The following is a 20,756-nucleotide window of genomic DNA, read 5'->3' as shown; positions in this document are numbered from 1 at the left end:
TGTGTGCGCTCTCCATTGGGACTGCTGATTTTTTCTCTTTGGCAGCACAATCAATTTCATTCAGTAAAAAGAATAAATAATGAAAATGTGAAGGAGACAGGAAAATAAAATGTAAAAAAACCTTGTAGCCATAAGGAAATACCTAGGTATTCTTAGTATAAGCATATATAATTATATAAATATAATTATATTAAGTATATAATTCTTAGTATAACATTTATAAAAACTTTCTACTGGAAGTCCGAATGTATTCTGGAACAGCCTAGAAAAGGTTGCCTGTTTCATGCTCAGCTAGCATCTAACTAAGGTTGAGATCAATATTGTATAATACTGCACTTAAATCATTTTGAAAGGCTGCAGTTTAGCAGAAGTTAATAGCCTCTACATTCTCTGTTGTGATCCCTTCCAAGCAGAAAGAATGCTATTTCAGGATTCATTTGTGAAATACATATAAGATTTCTGTAACTATAAAATATCCATTAAAACAATGGGTTGATAATCTCAAATCATTTTGCTGGATTAGAATCCACACAGGATTAGTAGTTAGGGTAGCAAGGGTCCAAGTTAAAAAATGTTATATGTAGACAAACTTTTGAGTTACTTTATAACCTATCAACCTCTAGTTTGGAACCTTGTGAACATAACTTTTTCCTGGAAGTATTTCTGAGCCATTATTACACAACTGCTATTATAGCCATCATGTCAAAGACTTTTTTTTTTTTTTTTTTTTTTTTTTTTAAATTTTCCCCAACAATACCACCTTGTCCATCAATCAAATATATATAAATATCAAATATATACATAAATATAACAAATGAATTTGTCCTCTGATGTTGCTATTATGAATTCAGGATTAATTTTTCTGTCTAAAATTTAGCAAAAGACACACTGTTACTCTACTGAATATACTGTTTCATAAAAAGATGCCAGCAGCTTTATGACCTGTTTTGGCTATTCACAAGTTATCTACTGGGGGAACAGAATGTGAGTTTTGATTTACAAATTCACAGATAATAGACTAAAAAGGGGCATCTGATTGGATGACTTAATGTAAGATTTTGTTTGCTTGTTTGTTTTTAAGAGAAAAAAAGAAACATCAGCTCTTAAGAAAAGGAGCTGATTGTAAGATACTAAAAATACAGGGAGGGAGGATTGAGAAAATGTGAGAGAAATAGCCCTGTAAGCTTTAGTGTCAGTGCAAGAGGGAAGAAGGTGCTCCAGGCAAGGTGCAGGAGTTCTCTGCAGCACAGGAGAGGCCCATGGAGGAGGCTGTCCCCTGTAGCCCATGGGCACAGTGTGAAGCAGATCTTCATGTGCAGTGTGTGGAGGAGGATGTAAACCTGTGAAAGATAGATGTAAACAAGACTGAAATCTATTTGTAAAATATAAATATATAAATTCCAGTAGGATAAAGCATACTGTTTGTCTTTGAGAACTGTGATAGCCAAAGAGAGACAATGGTAATTACATGAGAAAGGCCTTTGAAGGAATACATCTCAGGGCAATGTAAGAGATAAAAGTAGCCACCAGCAGTCACCTTATCGCAACATTCCTCCTTGATAAAAGCATAGAGAAATGAATGCCTTATTAACATAAGGAACATAGAAAGATCGTTGCATTTCAGTAATGCTTCAAAAAGCACCCTCTAAGTATTAACAGAAAAAAAAAAAAAGAAAAGAAAAGAAATAATGATAATTAATGGAAACAGTAAGAATTTATGGATAGTATGTTTTCCAACTATAAAGTAATTTTTCAGCTATTGGCTTTGTTATAATTAAATTTTTAATTAACAACTTGGGCATAAAAGTTGAGTTTCCTGATGACATTCGTTAAAATAAATAAATAAATAAATAAATAATAGCTTTGAGACATGATCATGAAAGAAAAAGGATACTTGAATACGCTGCTTGCAACTGAACAAGTAAACTCAAGGAGGTCAAGGATACATTCAGTCTGAAAGTGTAAACATGGCTTGAGCTGTGAGTGGAGAGACACAGGAGGAACTTAGGCCCAACTGATCTAAAAAATGATTTTTTGGCAAGCTTCTGAGTTATTGTAGACTAGATACTTCTATCAGCAGAGAACAAGAGCTTGGAGACCTATGCAAATGTGTCTCTTCAGCTTTTGAACAGAGACAAAACTGCAACAAACTTGCAGCTGCTATGAGGCTGTTTGCCTTGGTGTTTCTACACAAACCCAGGAGGTAAGAGTGACAAAATCTGGCTAGACTGTTAGTACACTATCAGGAAAATGTATGCTTTTGATCTTTTTCTACTCAAAAACCCTGACCTTTATAGGTTGTAGGCTTCTACCTTTATCCCTAAGGTAATGCAAAACAAAATAAAGGGAAACGCCACATTTCTGGGCCCCATGCACACCATCTAGGAGTCTGTCAGTCACATATTAGAAAGTTCACATTTCTATACTTAACAGCTATAAAATACTTCCTAGCATGGTTGAAAGTTCAACAAAACAAGTGAAAAAACCTACAACAAGCCAACCAAACAAAAAACCCCACAACCAAAACCCTTTCTACCAATTTCTTAAAAATTTAATATATTTACATTTATCTCTTCTAGAAAATCCCTAAAATAAATATTAAAATAGAATAAATTAATACAGTTTTCTAAAAGGTGCTGTATTTAATCAAGATGTACCAGAAAAGTTGAAGCTAAAACTGAAGTGGCTTGTTAAAATTCTCGTTTTGCTAACAGAATGACAATTCAAACAATTGTCAAGGACAGAAGGGCTGACTTGTCTTATAAGTTCTCTACAATAACATATATTTTGATTTTCCTTTAAAATACTGCTACTCTGTATACCAGGAATGAATGAGCATTTGAGCAAGGATATGCTTCAAGCTTCCAGTGCATATCAATCACACTACAATTGACTGCAAATATTTCGTCTGGGGTGATAAGCTAAGTATTACCATTGTTAATTCTTCTTTGACCAAAATGAGCTACTGTCTCTAGGTTTTATGAAATAGGTTATAATGAAGAATGACTATTACATAATACAATAAATAAAGTTTCTGATGTGCTAAATACTGGAGTTGATGACAAATATATGGTTCATTTGTTGAAAGATGAGGAATTACAGTGTCATAATGAGAACTGACTTGACTTATGTTTCTTTTCTTCCATGAGAAAATTATAGGATTACATTTATTTGGAGGATGATGTGAGAAGGAGATTTAATTTATATGACTACTGTTACACCTTGTTGCACTTATTTCTGCATATATCATTGCCAATAGTTTCTAAGGGAAATCTAGGTAACTGTAAGCACAATCTCATGTATGTTTACAGTCTGCATGGTGAGCAAATTATGCAGGAAGAACCTACACTGAAGGAAAATGAAGACTGAAAATTGAAAATGCCTCTGAGCTGCCTTAAGTCATTAACACAGATTTATGAAGTACAACAAAAGACTGAATTATATTCTTGCACATATTTTGAGTAATAGTGTCTTGAGTAATGCACAGAAAGGAATGTTTTTCAGAAATAGAAATGACTGAACAATGAAGAATTCTATTCCCTGTCACTCTGTCATATCTTTCTCCAATGATTTTATCCATAGATTTCAAAATAACTTTTTAAGGGAAACTGGACATTAATATCTCTTATTTCATACTGAACTATTTGGAAGAAGAAAAAAAAAAAAAAAAGAAAGAAAAAAAAAAGAATCTGACTGACAAAGCAACATTCATGCAGCATTTACATGCCATATTTATTTGAGTGAATTATTGATTTTTAAGGAAAGGTTCTAAAAATGTACCCTCTTGAGCACTGAAGGTCATCTTAGAGAATCAAATCATAACAATAGTATATGTATATAGGCAACATATACAGCTAGATGGTGATGGGTTTTCCACACTTTTGTTGTTCATAGAATGATTTCCAAGGCTAATTTCAAGAAGATGGGTGTTTAGATATAAAAGAAATTGCTAACACTTTACCACTTGCAAATTTTCAGTTCTTTCAAAAACAAAGTTCAAACTTTGACTGCCTTCATTTTCTCAGGCATTCCCACTTTTAAAACAAATATAAAACTCCATTTGATTAAGCAATGAGCAGATTCTTCCAAACACCAAGGTCAATAAAAAATTCAAGAAGCCATTACTTTTTATTGGGTACTGGCCTGTCCTTTCCAACTTAATTTCTTTCAAATTCATATTTCACCTTGCCTGTGTTCAACTCTTTAATATGATAAAATTCATGGGGATGTGTTCAGAATTATTTCTATGAAGAAGTTCCTGAAATTAAATGACTTCTAATAGCTAGTCTTTGTAAGTAAATAGCCTGACCTAAGATTTTTATGCATATGCTAAGGAATTCCTATAATGGAATCATAGAATGGCTTAGACTGGAAGGCACCTTAAAGATCCCTTAGTTCTAAACCTGTGCTGTCAGCAGTGTTACAAACAACTAGACCAGGCTGTCCAGGCCCCAACCAATTTGGCTCCTCCAGGAATGGGGCATCCACAGCTTCTCTGAACAGGATGTACCAGTGCTTAACCACCCTCTGGGTAAACAATTTCTTTCTAAAAGTTAACCAGTATCTTCCTTCTTGTATTTTAAAGCCATTTCCCATACCTGCTCAAAAAATTTCATCCAGCTGAGCACTCTTACACCCATGATGCTTCCCTCTTCATTCAGGCCACTGGGGGACTTCCATTTTTTGGAGCTCATTGCAATCAAATATCTGTGCAGATCTGCTGCTTCTCAGAAGGTTTGTGTGCATGCGTGCATCTGCCCAGAAAGGTTCTGGTCCCTCTGTCTTGGTTTTTGCCTCACCTTGACCACTGCAGCAAGAGGTCACCATTTTCATTTCAGCAGACTGCTGCCCCTGCCACCCCCAGATGAGAAGAAAGCAAGCCACCTTGTTCCCTACCTGTATGTCCTGCCTTCTTCAGATACTTCACCACACGTACATGACCCTATTTTTTCAGTGCCTTGCTTATGGCACTGACATATAATGCTCTTTCCTTTTTATTTATCAGTCACCATAAAAAAATAAAAAATAAAATCCTGATACTGCCCTTCGTCTTTGCAAGATGAATAGCAGAAAATGGCCCACTGCTGGACATCTAGGTGCCCTTCAACTGTAATATCCATTAGCGATTAAAACATTTTGAGTTTAGGGGAAATGCAGGAGTAAATAATTTTGGTTTCTATTACTATTACACTTCATAACATTGCTGTTTACAGAAATTTGTACTCATGAGCAGCAATACTGAAAAGAAACCACCAGCCATACTGATGTCACAGCCTTCCATTTCTTGTTGATGTCAGTAATATTTCAGCTGAAGATGACAGCTGTGTTCCAAAAACACTCACATGAATCTTCCGTATGAAGTAATCTATTTCTACTAATTTAGTGAATTTCTTCACAAGAACAGTTGTAAATACTCTCTGCCATAAAAGAACTTTCAGAAATACTGGGCAATCAGAGCAAAGTTGCTCTTGCTGTATGCAAGAATGTAAGTGAAGTAACTTTGCTTCACATGCTTACAGTTTGCTGCATATTTATCTAGACTATTACTCTAAGATTTAAAACCTTGTTAAAATAGTTTTGCCTCCTGAACATATCTTGTGCAAAGTCATAAAGGGAGGATCCAGTTCCAAGTTCAGGTTGTTGATAAAGTTGAGGAAAACATTCTGGAGTGAAAACTAACATATCATTGTTTTAAAACCTAAAAAAAATTTATTTTTTAAACAAACTTTTCCATTTAAGTTCCGTTAAGTGATACACAGTTATCACATTAAAGAAAAACTAAATGGCAACACTGAACACCACTGAATCATCAGTTAATATTCAAGTAAAATGTATTCAGTCCAGATATGTCCATACCTACAAGACTTGTTAAGGATAGGGAAAATATCCTCCATCATATGAAAGGAGACTCCAAATCCTGAAATGATAAACTTGGTGCAAATTTACTGGGACAAGATTTTCACAGAACATATTCTATAGCACTTTCAGCCTTTAAAGCATAAATACTCTATGTATCATTTTGCATCCAGTCTGTTTTCAGAAACTAGGAGGAATTCTGTCTCTCTTTTACCAAGACCAGCAAAACAGATAGCTCTTCTGAAAGAACTGATCTCAGTACAAATTCAGCTCATCATCCACATGATGAGCCAGGGTATGATAAGAAGAAGAAGGACAAACAATTGTAATTTTTAGAAGGGCAAATTCCATTGAGAATCATTTTTCACTTTAATTTTTTTAATTTTTTTTTTTTTATATTTTTGTCACAAACCACAAGCTACATTACTGAAAGATGACCTCAGATAAAATTCAAACTTTTTTTTTTTTTTAAATGTGAAGGTGTGTCTCTGAGTGGGAAGCTCCTCAAAAAAATAAAATTAAATTAAAAATTGTTACAATTAAAATAATTTGATAATATAGGGTTTTTATTCACTCTCTTCTTTATTTAACTATAAAAAACAAAATGTTTTCACTTTTTAGTTCAAATGATAACATTTTAAGAAACAAATATTTGCAGGCAGCTGTAATCCAGATCTTTCAAAGGCAATTTACATAAAACCTTAAAGAAGTATTCCCAGATCTATTTCACATTTTATGTTACTGCTTACATTCATTGAGCTTTGGCGTGTCTGATCTTCCGACACCTAAAAGCAATATAACAATTTTGTACAGACATAAATGTGACTCCTGGTTGTGAAGAATAAAGTTAAATTCTCTCTATTTTACTCTGGCAAGAATACAGTTGAGGCACAAGGGAGCATTTTATCATATCTATCACTGTGTTGTAATAATTAAGCATTGAACTAATTTTAGCACTGTATAAGCCATGCTTATGTACTAGTGAATATCTCAAAGAGTTAAAAAAATAAAAAATACATTCAACCTTTGTGCCAATTCTTGCGTACCTCCTGGGAGACATATGAGTTTCAGTAAGATATGACTAAGCCTCTTAATTCTTTAAGTAGTTTTCACCTTCCATATAAGTCTTACAGTCTTCAGAAGATGTTTCTAAAAAGACCCTAAGATTGCCCTACTCATACAAAAAAAAAAAGCCCCGCTAAGAACAACTCAAACCAAGCACTGCTGGGGAGCATGGCAGTGTGAAATGTCAGGGAGTTTGCATGGAAGCTACCCTTTAGGAAAGGATTCTGTACCTGTGTTACTCGTGTTGTCCTATGTTTTCTCTTTCCTCTTGTTTTCTTTCCTTCTATCTGTTATGGGTTACCTAGATTTACCTGTGCCCGTGACAGGGGGCAGCAGCCCTGTAGGGCCCCAGTCCAAAAGGGAAGGGAAAAGGGGAACGGGAAAAGAGAACAGAGGCGGCAATCTAAGGAGGAAAACTTATTTTACTAAAAATTATATCAGAATACAAGATAACACAATATAATACAATATGATTGAGACTAATAAATCAAAAAAAGCAGAGAGAGTCCCCAAAAACCGAGAGGCCTAATGTGAACTCGAGGCGACATGGCTAGAATGCTTCCCACTCTCCGAGAGTCCAAGAGAGAGAGAGATCCAGCCTGGGAGCAAGATTATATATGTCCTCCTCCCATGACTTATCTCTGGCCGCGAAGTCCTCTGGGATATGTAGTTCTCCTCCGAGAGCTGATTACTTGGGATGCTGCCATTCCACAGAACTGGAGTATGAACCTTTTAATGATCCATACTGCACATGATGTTATGATGTGGAATATTGACAGCAACATTACAAAACCATGACACTATCCATCAGTATTTAGCAAGTCACTGATAAAGATGGCATTTGTTTTCTTTATGCAACTACATCATAACTCTTTTTAAAGATGTTAATTTGTTTAGGTCTAGACAGTACACTGTACATTGTAATGAATTGTACATGAGCAAGAAAGAGACATTTCAGAAGTGCTGATTCTGTGCAAAGAATATATGAGTGGTCACCAGGCAACAGGCCTGCAGCATAAGTGAGAGCTTTGAAATGACTAAGCTCAGCATATAGTGGTCACACTGTGACAGTGGCGATAACCAATACTTGGAGCCATAAAGGAGTGTTCTCAGAGTCCCGTATCTTCTGAAGATGTTCTTTTTAGATATTCCATGTGAGGGGACTGTAATTTTCAATATAAAATTTACTTATTTGAAGACATTTGATGCTGTATTGCATATCTGATTTTATAGAATCACAGAATAGAATGGCTTAGATTTGAAGGGACTTTAAAGCCAATCCAGTCCAAACTCCCTGCCATGGGCAGGGTTGTCATCCACTGGACTGGGCTTCCCAGAGCCCCACCCAGCCTGGACATGGACACTTTCAGTGATGGGGCACACATAGCTTCTCTCAGCAGCCTGTACTGGCGCCTCACTGCCCTCTGAATACAGAATTTCAATCTAACAATTAACCTAAATCTCCCCTCTTTTAGTTTAAAATCTTTCCCCCTTGTCCTGTCTGTATCAGATAATGTAAAACACTGGTCTCCCTCCTAATTATAAGCTCCTCGTTCAGTAGAGATATACAAAATACACAGGTAACACAATACAAATATAAATTAAACTGATCAAAATGTATCAGTTATAATACGCAGTTCAATCACAATTCCAGTGTGTTTCCCATTCCTAGATCTGAATGTGCTTGCTGTCACAATGCTGGCCAACACCAATCATCACAATGAATATGTGGGTTGAAGTCAGCACATGCTCTCTTCAAAATTTTGCTACTTGCCTAGTTTCTGTGTTTTTCAGTGGAGGACACATGTTCATTCCTTCCTCACCCCTCCCCTCTCCCATGTTGGTCTGGCTAAATCACTGAGAAATATTTACAGAACCAGCTGATTCACTCAACTGGTATAGATATTTATCTAAAATAAAGGCCACCCCCTGGTCTGCAGTGATACCCTACATTATTTTCTGATCTTCATGGGCACACACATTGCCCTTCTTCTGAAGGGCTATTCAGTAGCAGGCTTGCTGCTACTGTAACCCTCAGCTTTCCTGAGAAGCCTTTTCATGCTGCATTCCTTGTGAACCAACCGCCAGTGCATCTCATTTAGAACTATGCATATTTTCTTTATGCTTCAAAAATGCAGGCAAGCAGATTAGCAGCTACATGGGTTTGCAATTTGTGGCCAACGGGGCATTCACACCTGTATCTAACTAAGAATGGAACAGCTGAATTCTCAATTTGATCTGTGATTGTTAGCAAAGCCTTGCATATGTGCTCCAGTACTATTCAAATCAAACATCAAGCTGCCCAAGAAAAGATAAATGTGTTATGTTTCTTCTAATTTGCTCATGCTATAGTTGTCATTGATGACTCTAGCTTGTAATAATACATAGAACATGAAGGACATACTGGGAGAAGTTTTCCCCTTGTGATATAATTAATAGAATGTGCAAACACATAATTATTTCATCCTACTGATTTACTGTTATGTCATCTAAGCTAGAGGTAATTGACTGGTGATGAAATTTGTATTTGTTTTTGTTTTACATACCTTCTTTCGAAGGCATGATTCAAAACAATGTTACTATTTACAACTAAAAAAGGCAAAATTCAGAAAGAAAAATATGCAATCAATACCCTATTAGAAAAATATAGGAAATTCATTTTGTGGATGCATACAAGTGCACGCTTATCAAAGGAATATATAATGAGCTAATCTAGAAATAGGCCACCCACAGTAGAGTTCTGCATAAAAAAATGTTTTAAGATATAATGTTTCAAAAATATACTTACTTAACCAAAACCTCTTGTTTATTAGAAACCTTTTATTAGAACAAACAGTAGCACATACTTCAAGCTTAAATGCCTTTAAAATACTTTTAAAGAAATAATAAAAAATTTCTATTTACAAAAATTCATATCTACACTATACTGGGTAATACATCTACTTCAACAATTTCCATGCTCCCTTGATGGTCAAGGACAATGTGTTGTTTAAAGGTTATTTAAAGTATGTATATTTGCTACTTAGCAGACTATGATTTTCTGAAGAACTCTTGTGTTGTACTGTTATGTGTTATGCTGTTTGTTCGAAGTACACCTAGAAGTGCTAGAAGTGCATCTCAGGGCTTCAAAAAGTTCAGTGACTCTATGGCACTGAGTTTTGAGAACCACAGGAGGCTGTGTCTACTTAGAAAAGTACAGTACCTATACATCAATTTTTAGATATTATTTCCTAAATCTTTGTAAGCATTTTGTCCTTCTGCTTTCTCCTTCTCTTAACTACTCCACATGCATCTTTATACTGCATAGTTCTCTCTATCATGGTCTCAGTCTGCCTTCATGCTGATTTGGCTTTACTGGTTGTTAGATGCAATGTCTGTTTTTCCACTCAGTACCCTCAGTTCCTTGCTTCTTTGGATGGCAATCTGTACTCTCTCCTTTTCTCTGACTTTTACAACACCCTTGACACTTTTTGCAGAGTAACTGAGGAACTGAAATGAGGAGAGTACTGAAGCACTGGTTACACTTTCTGGTTGCCGTTAGGAAATGCTCCACAGATCACTAGGGATTCACAGACAGCTGTTTGACAACAAGCAAGCCATTACTGCAGCTTGTTCTATTTACTGCCTAGGGAACATAATTCTATGACAGTCAATTTCAGACATTCTTTAAAAAGACATCTAGCTAACTAGGTATGTAGTATTCAAATATAATGTGAAGCATGGTGCTTCAAACAAATAACCACAGATGGAAATTTTAGCTTATCATTTACTCTACGTACTTCTAAGAAAGCTGCTTTTGCTTTTTTAGTATTCTTCTGTGCCACATGCAGATGTCTGGATTCTGTACTGGAGGCTGTGTAGGGCTGTGTGTGAGGCAAGGCCAGGGCAGGAACCAGGCTTGGACAGTTGGTTCCAGCCAGCTCCTACGGCCTTACTGCAGGGTCCAGCAGCCGTGAGTGGACACCTTGGAGAGAACCTGGGGAGGCTCAGCAGGAGTGGGGTGTGGTGTGGGTTGCACAGATTTCTACTTCTTGTAGTTTTGTATGAGCTATTACTTGAAGTAATATAGAGAAATAGTAATATATATACTATATAGTATATATATATACTATAGACTATACTATATATACTAATATATATAGTATATACTATAATATATAATAATATATAATAATATATAATATATAATATATACTATATATATTAGTATAATATATAGAAATAGTATAACTGGAAGTTCCAAGCCTATTATATCCCTTAAAATATTTTCCCCAGGGAAATATGTATCCTTTTAATTCATAATGCCTGTAGCTAAAATTATTAATATTCTCTGTGGCAATATATAATGTAATGGGTTTACTTGATTATTTATTTGCAGTGTAAAGTACTGTTAACAAGTAGCTAAGGTTCTTTGTTTTTTTAAAATGATAAACACTTTTCTTCTAAAAATTCTTTCTTGACACACATTGATATATTAAACTGGAGAAAAATCTCTTAACTCTAATAGGGGTTAACTGGAAGCATTAAGCAATACGTAGAAGCAAAATCTCAAATGAAAATTAAATATTAAAATAATATTTATATTTATACAATATTATTAATAGTAATATTTTACTGAAATGAATAAAATATGGAAGTAATTGGATCTAGTCCCAAGTTACAGTTCTATCTCAATTTTTATTGTAAACAATCTAATATATTCAATTTTATTCAGACAATATGAATATCTATATTAGGCAAATGCAGTAATTTCCTTTCCTAGCTTAAAAATGATCAAGACCCTCAATTCCTAATTTCAATTGCTTTACTGCAATAACAAAGTCTCATTCCCAAAAGAACCCACTCTAACTGATCTAGAAAGTGTTGCTTTTTGTATTTGAAGAATTATGAACACTCTAAAATCATTGCTATGTATTGTAAGTTGCATACAGGACTAGTCTAATTAAAGGGCTTATTATGATTATAAGAATAAAGATGACTTTGTATACTGCCTAAAATATCTGATGGGAATATTTCAAGATTCTCTGTACTTTTATGTCTATTCCACATGATTTCTGAAAAGATAAGTGGCAATTGCAAACTACTTTCCACAGCATGGGTTGACTGCTTTGAACTAGATTAATACTTGTATGTATGTTACAAATTACTTCGTTACAGCACAATTCAGCCTCAGAAATTTTCAGTTGGAAAGACAGCATTCTGACAGTAAAAAGTAAGATCATGGAATCCAAGGGAATAACAACTCGTCTGAAGTTCTGATTCCACTGAAAGCATCTTCAAACAAATAGAATGCACGACACCATGACACATGATTCAAGGAGTGCTAACCAATACTATTTGAAATGACAATTTATGAAATACACATCCTCACACAAGTAAAGGAAATTTGATATATCTTACCATTCCTATCACATTGGTGTCATTTTACCTGAAGTCCTACCAAGAAACATAAAGGTGTTTTTATTTTGATTTTGAATCATTTTCATTTTAACTTTTGTCCTTAGGATATGATAAAATGGCCAACTGAAAAGCTAACACAACTATTCAGTATGGAAGGCAAATTGATTGGAGAACATAGCAAAATACTTTGTAGTCAATAGGTTCTCAAGATTTGTAGAAAAAAAAAAAAAAGGTTACACAACACTAATGCACTTTCCAAATCTCCATTCTCTCCTCCAAATTATCATCCCCTCAAGCAAATTTTAAATTTAGTAGATGCTTCTGAGGAACACAGGAAAATGTCAAGATTTAGGCAAGTTTTAACATGAGCGAACACCTGTATTCAAAAGATTGTAAGAGTGCACATGAATTGATGTCTAGATAATTTACACTAGCAGCATAATTATCATAACATAACATAAATCATTTTCAGTAACAGTTACTAAAAATTAGCTTTGTGAGAAGACCATAGAAGATTCAGGGTGTGTGAATAACAAATACAAGTAGCATAAATAATGAGTATAAGCTTATCCTCCCAGCAGTCAAAACTGTAAAAGGAGTTTGCAGGAAACAAATATCAAAGTGGTAATTGGAATCAGATAGTTAACTTGGCCAGGATCAGTGTTCTATTTGAGAATGAGGATCCTAGATTTTTTGTAATAACAGTACTGGAAAAACTGACAGAGAATCCTTTCCAACAAATGCTTTCTAAGAAAGTATTGTGTGGGAAAAGACTTCTCAAATGTAAGTTTTGCTCCATAGTGAAAGCAAGAGAAATTCTGCAAAATCTCTCTGTTACTCACCTCTCTGTTTCCACCTTACCCAAGTAACTCATCCTCCTACTTGTATAGTTCCATTGCAGGGATAGGACAAGATGCGCATCTGTTACTGGCATTTAAATGGGATTCCTCTAAACAGATTGTGCCTAATAGTAGAATGTCAGGAGTCTAAAAATTCCCTTTGTTTGCCTACAGACATTCTGGAAGGAAGAAATGCTTCCCCAAAGCCATCATGGAAGTTTCAGTGCTCTCTTTTCTCTCACATACACCATCCACCCAAAAACCTTACATGTTTTTCTGTGCAAAAACCAACAAAATAAATCAAAACATATAAAACAATATAAAACAAATAAACCAACCCCCCCCACACACACACACACACAAAAACCACACCACAAGTGGTTTACATTTATTTTTAATTAAGATTTTATTAAAACTCACACTGTGAAGCTAGCATTTTTAAGTATTTTTTCCCCTCAGTCTTAGATTAGAAGTTAATCAGCTAACCAGCTAAACTTATTTCTTATATTTTTAGGTTGAAACACATTAGGTTAAACACTTGCAAATAAGATATGCTATTGATGTAAGCAATGCATTTAATCTGAGAAAGAATACAGAGCACTTGCATCATGTCAAAACATGATTTTTTCATCACAAAGAGCCTAAGAATCCCTCTGATGCATCACAACTAATGGAACAAGTAAACTTAAGGAAAATAAATCAGATGTGAAAGGTGGAGTTAGCACTGCACTGTGCCTTCCTCTCCTCAGTGTTTCATTGTTGCCTACAAAGTTTATGGTTGAGCTATGTGCAGTCAACTCATTAAAAATATCACTAAAAATCACATTATTATTATCTACCCTGGGCCATGTGTAACCCGTGAGCTGAAGATTGGTCATATCTGCTTTACGCTGTATTCTACTAATTATAGCACAATACCAAATAGCAGTCATGAAAAACTTGATCAGTTCCACATAATCTCTTGAATAGTTCTAAGACGACAGGATCACTGCAGCCAAGACTAGCATTGTGAAGTTTTGATCTTGTCCTTCCAAGTATTTGCAGACTGAGCTTCACTTTCTTGACTGTGTTATTTTTATTGGCTTTGTTTTGAACTTAATATTTCATGCAATTAGCACTTGGAAGTTAAAAGTCTCTAACACAATTTTACTTAAAAGCAGTTTATGGTACCCTACACCTTATGAATAAAAAACCCGATTGTCTAAACTGAGAAATAAATAAAGAACTAGAAATCCTTACCCATCATAAATAAAGAAGTGAAAAAGACAGAAAAGTGACTGAAGACCGAAGTCTTGTCTTATTTTAGTTGAACACATTTTATGGTAACAGATATTAATTTTCATTCATAAATACTCTACCTAATTATTTATCATTTTGATCAGTTATTAGGTGGAATTCTTATTTACTCCATTCATACAGTCAGTCATAAAGACTCATACTTCCCCTGTACATTGCAGTTTACATTACAAATATTAATCAGTAGAATTCTACTCCTATGTACATATATTGCAAGTTAAATTATGATACACATTAATATGGGAGAATCTCTGGGGGGGGTTTTCATAAGTCTCTAACATAACTCAACTTTATTAAACATATATCAAATCATATACTGATAGAAAACACTGATTAAATAAGAAAAGGTCTATGTGGCACCATTATTACAAATAAAATAATGTTTACTTTAGCCATTCTGTACTATAAATCAATTTCTGAATAATTAAAGAGTACTTCAATCAATGTTCTTTTATCTTGTCCTTTTCTGGCCAAAGATTTTGTCAAACATTTGATTTTATTAAAATTTTAGTAAGCAAAATTAGCTATCTTTACTAAAGTATGCTATTGCTTTTAATTCAAAATTTAATTCAAAGCTGAAAAGGAAATGATAAGCTTTTCAAGACTTAGGAAATACTAAGGGCTTAGTTCTGTTCTTTCTCAATGGCTAAATCTTATTCTAAAAGTAACCATACTTATTTCAGCTGAAGTATTCAGAGTACTTACAAGAAGTTAGTGTGAGTATCTGGAGCTAGATCACTGGAGAGAAGAGGTAGTGTTCATGGGAGGAAAAACATCCTGGCATTTAGGAATTCTCAGTTCTTGAAATGTTTTAGGAATTTGGGATGTTCAACTGCTTTGTAAAAGACTTTGAATTTTCCTACTATAATTTTGGATGGAAGGCATTTACACAAGTGAGGTCAGATATGAGATCTGAGTGGATAACAGAGAGCTTTAATCAGTCAGGACTTAAGGCCAGGGACAGCACAACATTTCCAGGCAACCTCTCTCTGGTGAGTATTTGACTGTCCTTGTGAAAAGTTTCTTCCTATATTTAGTCAAACTCTCCCGTGTGTTAATTATTTCTCATTCTCCCCTGATACACTGCTTTGAGGTGCCTGGCTCTTTCTTCTTGAAAAGCCTTTCTAGGTCTTGACACACTGATATTATATCTCCCTGAAGTCATCTTTTCTGCAAAACAAACAATCTCAGTTCTTCAGCTTCTTGTAAGTCACATGTTCCAGACCACATTTGTGCTATGTGATGGTGAGGGAACACTGATTTCAGGGATCAGATAAAGGACCAGTTGCACGTGTTTCCTGTATTTGAGGGCTCAAAATTGAATGCAGTATGATGGGTATAGGATGATAATAATTTTCCCCCAATTAATTGGTTGTGCCCCTGTGAATACTGCCCCAAGTGTGCCGTTGACAGTCTCTGCTGCAAGGTGCAGTGCTGGCTCATACTTGGTGTCTGCCAAAGCACCAGGTCACTTTCTGCAGTTGATCCCAGCCATGTGGCTGCTGTCTGTATAGTTGTACAGAATGCTTTCTGCATGAAGGACAGGTTCTGAGTTGGAATGAACTTACAGGGATAATTGATTCCAATTCCTGACTCCACACAAGACCACCCAAAATTCAAACCCAAAGTCTGAGAGTGTTTTCTAAATGCTTCCTGAACTCTAACAGACTTGGTGCCTTTTCTAATTCCCATCCTGACCTACCACTGATGCAAATCCGTGCCATTCCACTGGGTCCTGTTGCTGTCACTAGAACAAAGTGCAGATTTTTTACGTCATTCTGAAGTCTTATTAGTCTCTGTCATGCATATTTGTGGGTTATGGTTATAAGAAATAGCAGCAAGTGACAAGAAGCATCAGCATTCTCCTGGGTTTAACATCAGTCATCAGAAATTCTAGACATTTTGCATAGATGTCATACCAGATGGTGATAGTATTATCTAGTATGTAGCATCTAAGAGCATTTTATTTCAGAAGCATTTTAGGCACTAATTTAAAACACAACATGAAAACTAAACTACTCTGATTACATGATGTACTTTCCTTTAATATATGGCAGCAATCAATTCCTTACCTTTCTGTGTAAACAAGAAAACATTCACTTGCCATTATTTAAAAATGTGTAGAAATGCTACAACATTCTTTTTTAGTCTCTGAAATACATTTTTACAGATTGTAAGTGACAATTTTTATTGGTCTTTAAAAATTTCTAAAAACCACAGAGATCCATCATCTTAAAACCAATTTGAATTCACCAAATTAACTTAGGAATGTTTCTGTCTTCAACAAAAGATGTAAAATTTGGGGTTTTTTGTCTGGTTGGTTGATTGGTTTTGGTCGTAATTGTTGTTTGTTTGCTTTTTGAGGAAATACTTCTAAACACGACAGTAAAAATTTTGGATGCAGAGAAATTATAAGGACAAGCTGATATAGCTTGTGTTTTATTTTTGTATCATTAACATCTTATGATATCATAATAGCATTACAATAAACAGCTTCTCACTGTCAGGTAGTAAATGTAACACTTGAGTTACAACAGATGCCTCTGGTCCAGAAAGTAAGGTTAAAATTTTTTAAAAATAAATAAAAATAAAGGGAGTATTTTCAAACACTATATGCAAAAAACCATCTTGTTCACAGACTGTACCAACAAATAGATTTTGGCCAACCTGGATAATAAGTGAGATTCCCTAGTGGTCTTCCCTTGAGATCTGTTCTTCACAATTAAAACCACTTGCTTTTATTGTTTTTGACAGGCATGACAGTTTGATGACAGGTGTAAGAATCTGCTTAGGAGGAAAGAAGAAGCAAATGAAGATGCCACAATGATCTGACAAGCTGAACAGAATCATTTTCTTTATAATTTTTCTCACATTTAGTTACTCACCAAAAATGAATCTAAAATTAAGCAATATATTTAAATATGCTAGTTTTACAGTTCCTGAAAAATGATCTTTGACCAAATGTTGGCTGGATTTATGACCATATGCCATGCAGCAATGAAAGATTTGTCAGGATTAATGTTGAGAACAAAAAATCCATGGAGTTTAATTTTTCGAGCTTTCTTCTGCCAGCACTACACACAGCATTCAGTGTTGTTATAACACTTTGCAACAGCAGACGTCTCAAAAAACAAGAATAAAACAGTGACTAAGTACTAAGTGACTAAGAGATGAGAAGTATCTTGCAATATAAATCAAAAATTGTGTCAAAGTTTTATATTTTCGGAGATAAATCCAGGTTACTCTTTTGTAATAAATAGTCTATGAGTTGACTGGTAAAAACTTGAGCCTTCCAGTTGCGAAGTATGGCCCCTTTCCAAAAAGGCCAAGTAAGCAACTTGGCAATATGCATCCTTAGATGTGCCAACTATATTATTCTTTTTCCCTTTCATAAAAAAAATATTTTTTTTCTCAAATGCCTCAATCGTGTACACAAGTTTATATAGATAACTGGGTCCCATTTATCTCTCTCTCTCTCTAGATAAAGAGTAGGACTCTTTCTGGAAACCAGAAAACTAAGCTAAAACATACTGAGTTTTCCAGTACTCTGAACATCAATCATCATTGCCTTTCAGTTACTGGATAGAATCATGGAATGAGTATTTATTACTGCTATTGTCAGGGAGTTATTTCTTGGATACCACTATCAGTAGATACATCTTGACCAAATACTATTCTGAATAATTCAACTTTTAAAGGCCTACCAATCTTCAGTTTCTCAGAGATTAACAGCCACTGAAAATTATACTATCAGAATAAACTTTCATGGAACCTAGCTCACTTTCTTAACTATTGCTTGACTTTGGAAATCTACTCTTCTCTCCCATACACACCTCTTTTGCTCCCTTATGAATGCTGATGTTAGCAGCAGTCACTAAAATGCTACAGACCTTTGCTGATATATGCAAGACTGGAGACATCTGGCTCAGAGAGGCAATTTGAATGGATCTGCCAGAAAGCATTTTTACTAGTATATGGAAATGCCCTTCAGGTACCTTTATTGTACAAAGCTAAAATGCACATATATGAGGAAGTGCCCAGAAAACATGTTGTTTATTAATGTCTTCTTTTAGCCACTAATGAATCAGACTGGATTTGATATTAAGTGATCTTCTATTTCTCCAGATGAACTCCTAATATTACGAAATAAATGCTGAAAAATTACATTGTCCTTCTCACATCAAGTCTATCTTTTTTTATTATGTGTATATACATTAAAGTAAAACTACAATCTGTTGTAAGCACTTCACTTAATTTATATGCACACAAAATTAAAGTCTTACATATAGTTGCAGCCAGGAGAGACTCAAAATCCATTCAAATACTAATATATTATTATGCAAAGAGATGTAAAGAACATGGAGCCAGACTCTTTCCAGTGCTGCACAATTACAGGACAAGAGGAAACCCACACTACACGTGGCCTCCAGGGCTTCCTTTCAACCTCCACCGTCCTGCTATACTCTGAAGTTACGTTGCATGCTGTGTGAAAAGATATACCTTAATAGCTGAGAGTTATGAATCAAGATTTTGCCCAGGGGATAAGAAATTACATATCACTAATTAGGATTTTTTCTTCAAATTGTTCAGTATTCAGATCTGACCTACATACAGACTCTGAAACATTTTCCAGTGTAATCCAGACAAGATAAGATATATTACACTACAAATGTGACTTTTCAATTGTATGATTTCTGCTCCTTTTCCTCCAAGGGATGTTTATATGTTAATGAAATGCTAAGTGAAATATTTCCATATCTCTAGGAACAAAGCATGTGATACTTGTTTTTGTTGTTGCTGTTTGTCATTTGAATTTTGTTGCAACTATGAAAATCATATATCTTGCCTTTAAAAATCAATTCAAATGTCATGGTGTAAGAGGCCATGCTTTTTACATTACTGTCTCAAAGTCTGCTGAAATGGACAAGTTCAGGGAAGCCTGGCCAAGGTTCCAGAACTCCCTTTGTCTGAGACGCACAGAAGGACAAGTCCAGGCAAGTCAGAGCCACGGTTCCAGACCCCCTTTGTTTAAGGGTGATGTGACAGATGACAGACAGATGACAGATGGACAAGTCCGGGAGCTACGAAAGGGAGATAAGATACTGAGGAATGGCCCTTAAGTGGTCTTTTTTGTGTGGGCCATCTCAAGGAAGAGGGCCATCACCGAGGTATTCAGAGGACCATCACTGAGGTATTCACAGGATCAACAAGGTATTCACAGGACTCTGACCCAGGCCTTCCAGAAATGTCTCGAAGGCTGGGACGAAGTAGGATAAAAAGGGCACGGACAAGCCACGAAATTAGGCATCTGGCTTCAGATTCCTCCAACGTCTTCCTACGGCGGACACCGGATTCACCTGGGCTTGCTGCTCGAGACTCTGCTCCGTGAGACCTCGCTGCCCGAGACCCTGCTCCGTAAGACCTCGCTGCCTCCCGATACCTCGCTGCCCTTTCTACCTCCCGCTCTGCGCTGCACCGATCTGCTGCTTGCGGCCTGACCCTCTGCTGCGGCTCTCCCCTGCGCTTGTTCCTCCTGGTCCAACGAAACGACGTGCAACGGGACGCTGCTGCGTTCAGGAGGTGACTTTCCCCGCTTTCCGTAATTCTTGCCTTTTCCGCCTTTCCTATCGCCCACTTTCCCTTCCCCATCACCCTAATTTTGGTATCCGCCGCTCTCCCTTCCCCATCCCCTCAGCCATCTATTATTCCCAATAAACTGGTCGGATCAACATTTGAATGTTTCTCTTCTTAATCTCACGCCGAGCATAATTTATCAAAGGAACCTTGCCTCACTCCTTAATTGGAGCGAGACACATGGTTTTGTAATTTTGCTATTGGTATTCCACATCATAACATCATGTAAAGCATGGGTAATTAAAGAGTTCATACTCCCGTTCCATGGACTGACAACGTTCTGGATAATTGTGGCTTTTCTTACCAGCAAGGGAAACTTCACTTCCTTACATGAAGATATTCTGTCTCTGGAATTCCTCCTTCCAGTCAATTTTTAACTCAGTCCCTCCAATTTTTAACTCCATGCCCTCCAAACCAGATCATTCCGTGGTCAGAAATGACCACCGAATAGATGTTATAATTTGAATTTTCCCTTCAGACACTTCTGAGGAACTTACTGCTGTTGGCTTCTAGTCTTGATAGAATGAACATAGTATTGGTGGCTGAGTCATTTTGGCATCCTGGAATATTGCTGGCCTAAGTATTTAATACTTTTAATTTCCATGAGCAATGCTGCCTGGAGATACAGTGGACCAATACTGAGTTACTGCAAATGACAAGAGAACC

The 20,756-nt window shown here is 35.8% G+C and overlaps 1 long non-coding RNA gene across 1 annotated transcript; it reads right to left on the bottom strand.

Annotated features, from left to right (window-relative positions):
- Positions 1-19,462: 19,462 nt before the first annotated feature.
- Positions 19,463-20,256, bottom strand: LOC140248600 (uncharacterized). Its single transcript, XR_011902856.1, has 2 exons — positions 19,879-20,256; positions 19,463-19,848 (listed from the first exon to the last, which is right to left on the bottom strand). It is a non-coding gene; the product is annotated as an uncharacterized lncRNA (long non-coding RNA).
- Positions 20,257-20,756: the final 500 nt, after the last annotated feature.

The sequence above is a fragment of the Excalfactoria chinensis genome, chromosome 2 (assembly GCF_039878825.1).
Source record: "Excalfactoria chinensis isolate bCotChi1 chromosome 2, bCotChi1.hap2, whole genome shotgun sequence".
Lineage (NCBI taxonomy): Eukaryota > Metazoa > Chordata > Aves > Galliformes > Phasianidae > Excalfactoria > Excalfactoria chinensis.
The sequence above is the reverse complement of the archived record's forward strand: the minus strand, read 5'-3'. Positions and strand labels throughout refer to the sequence as shown.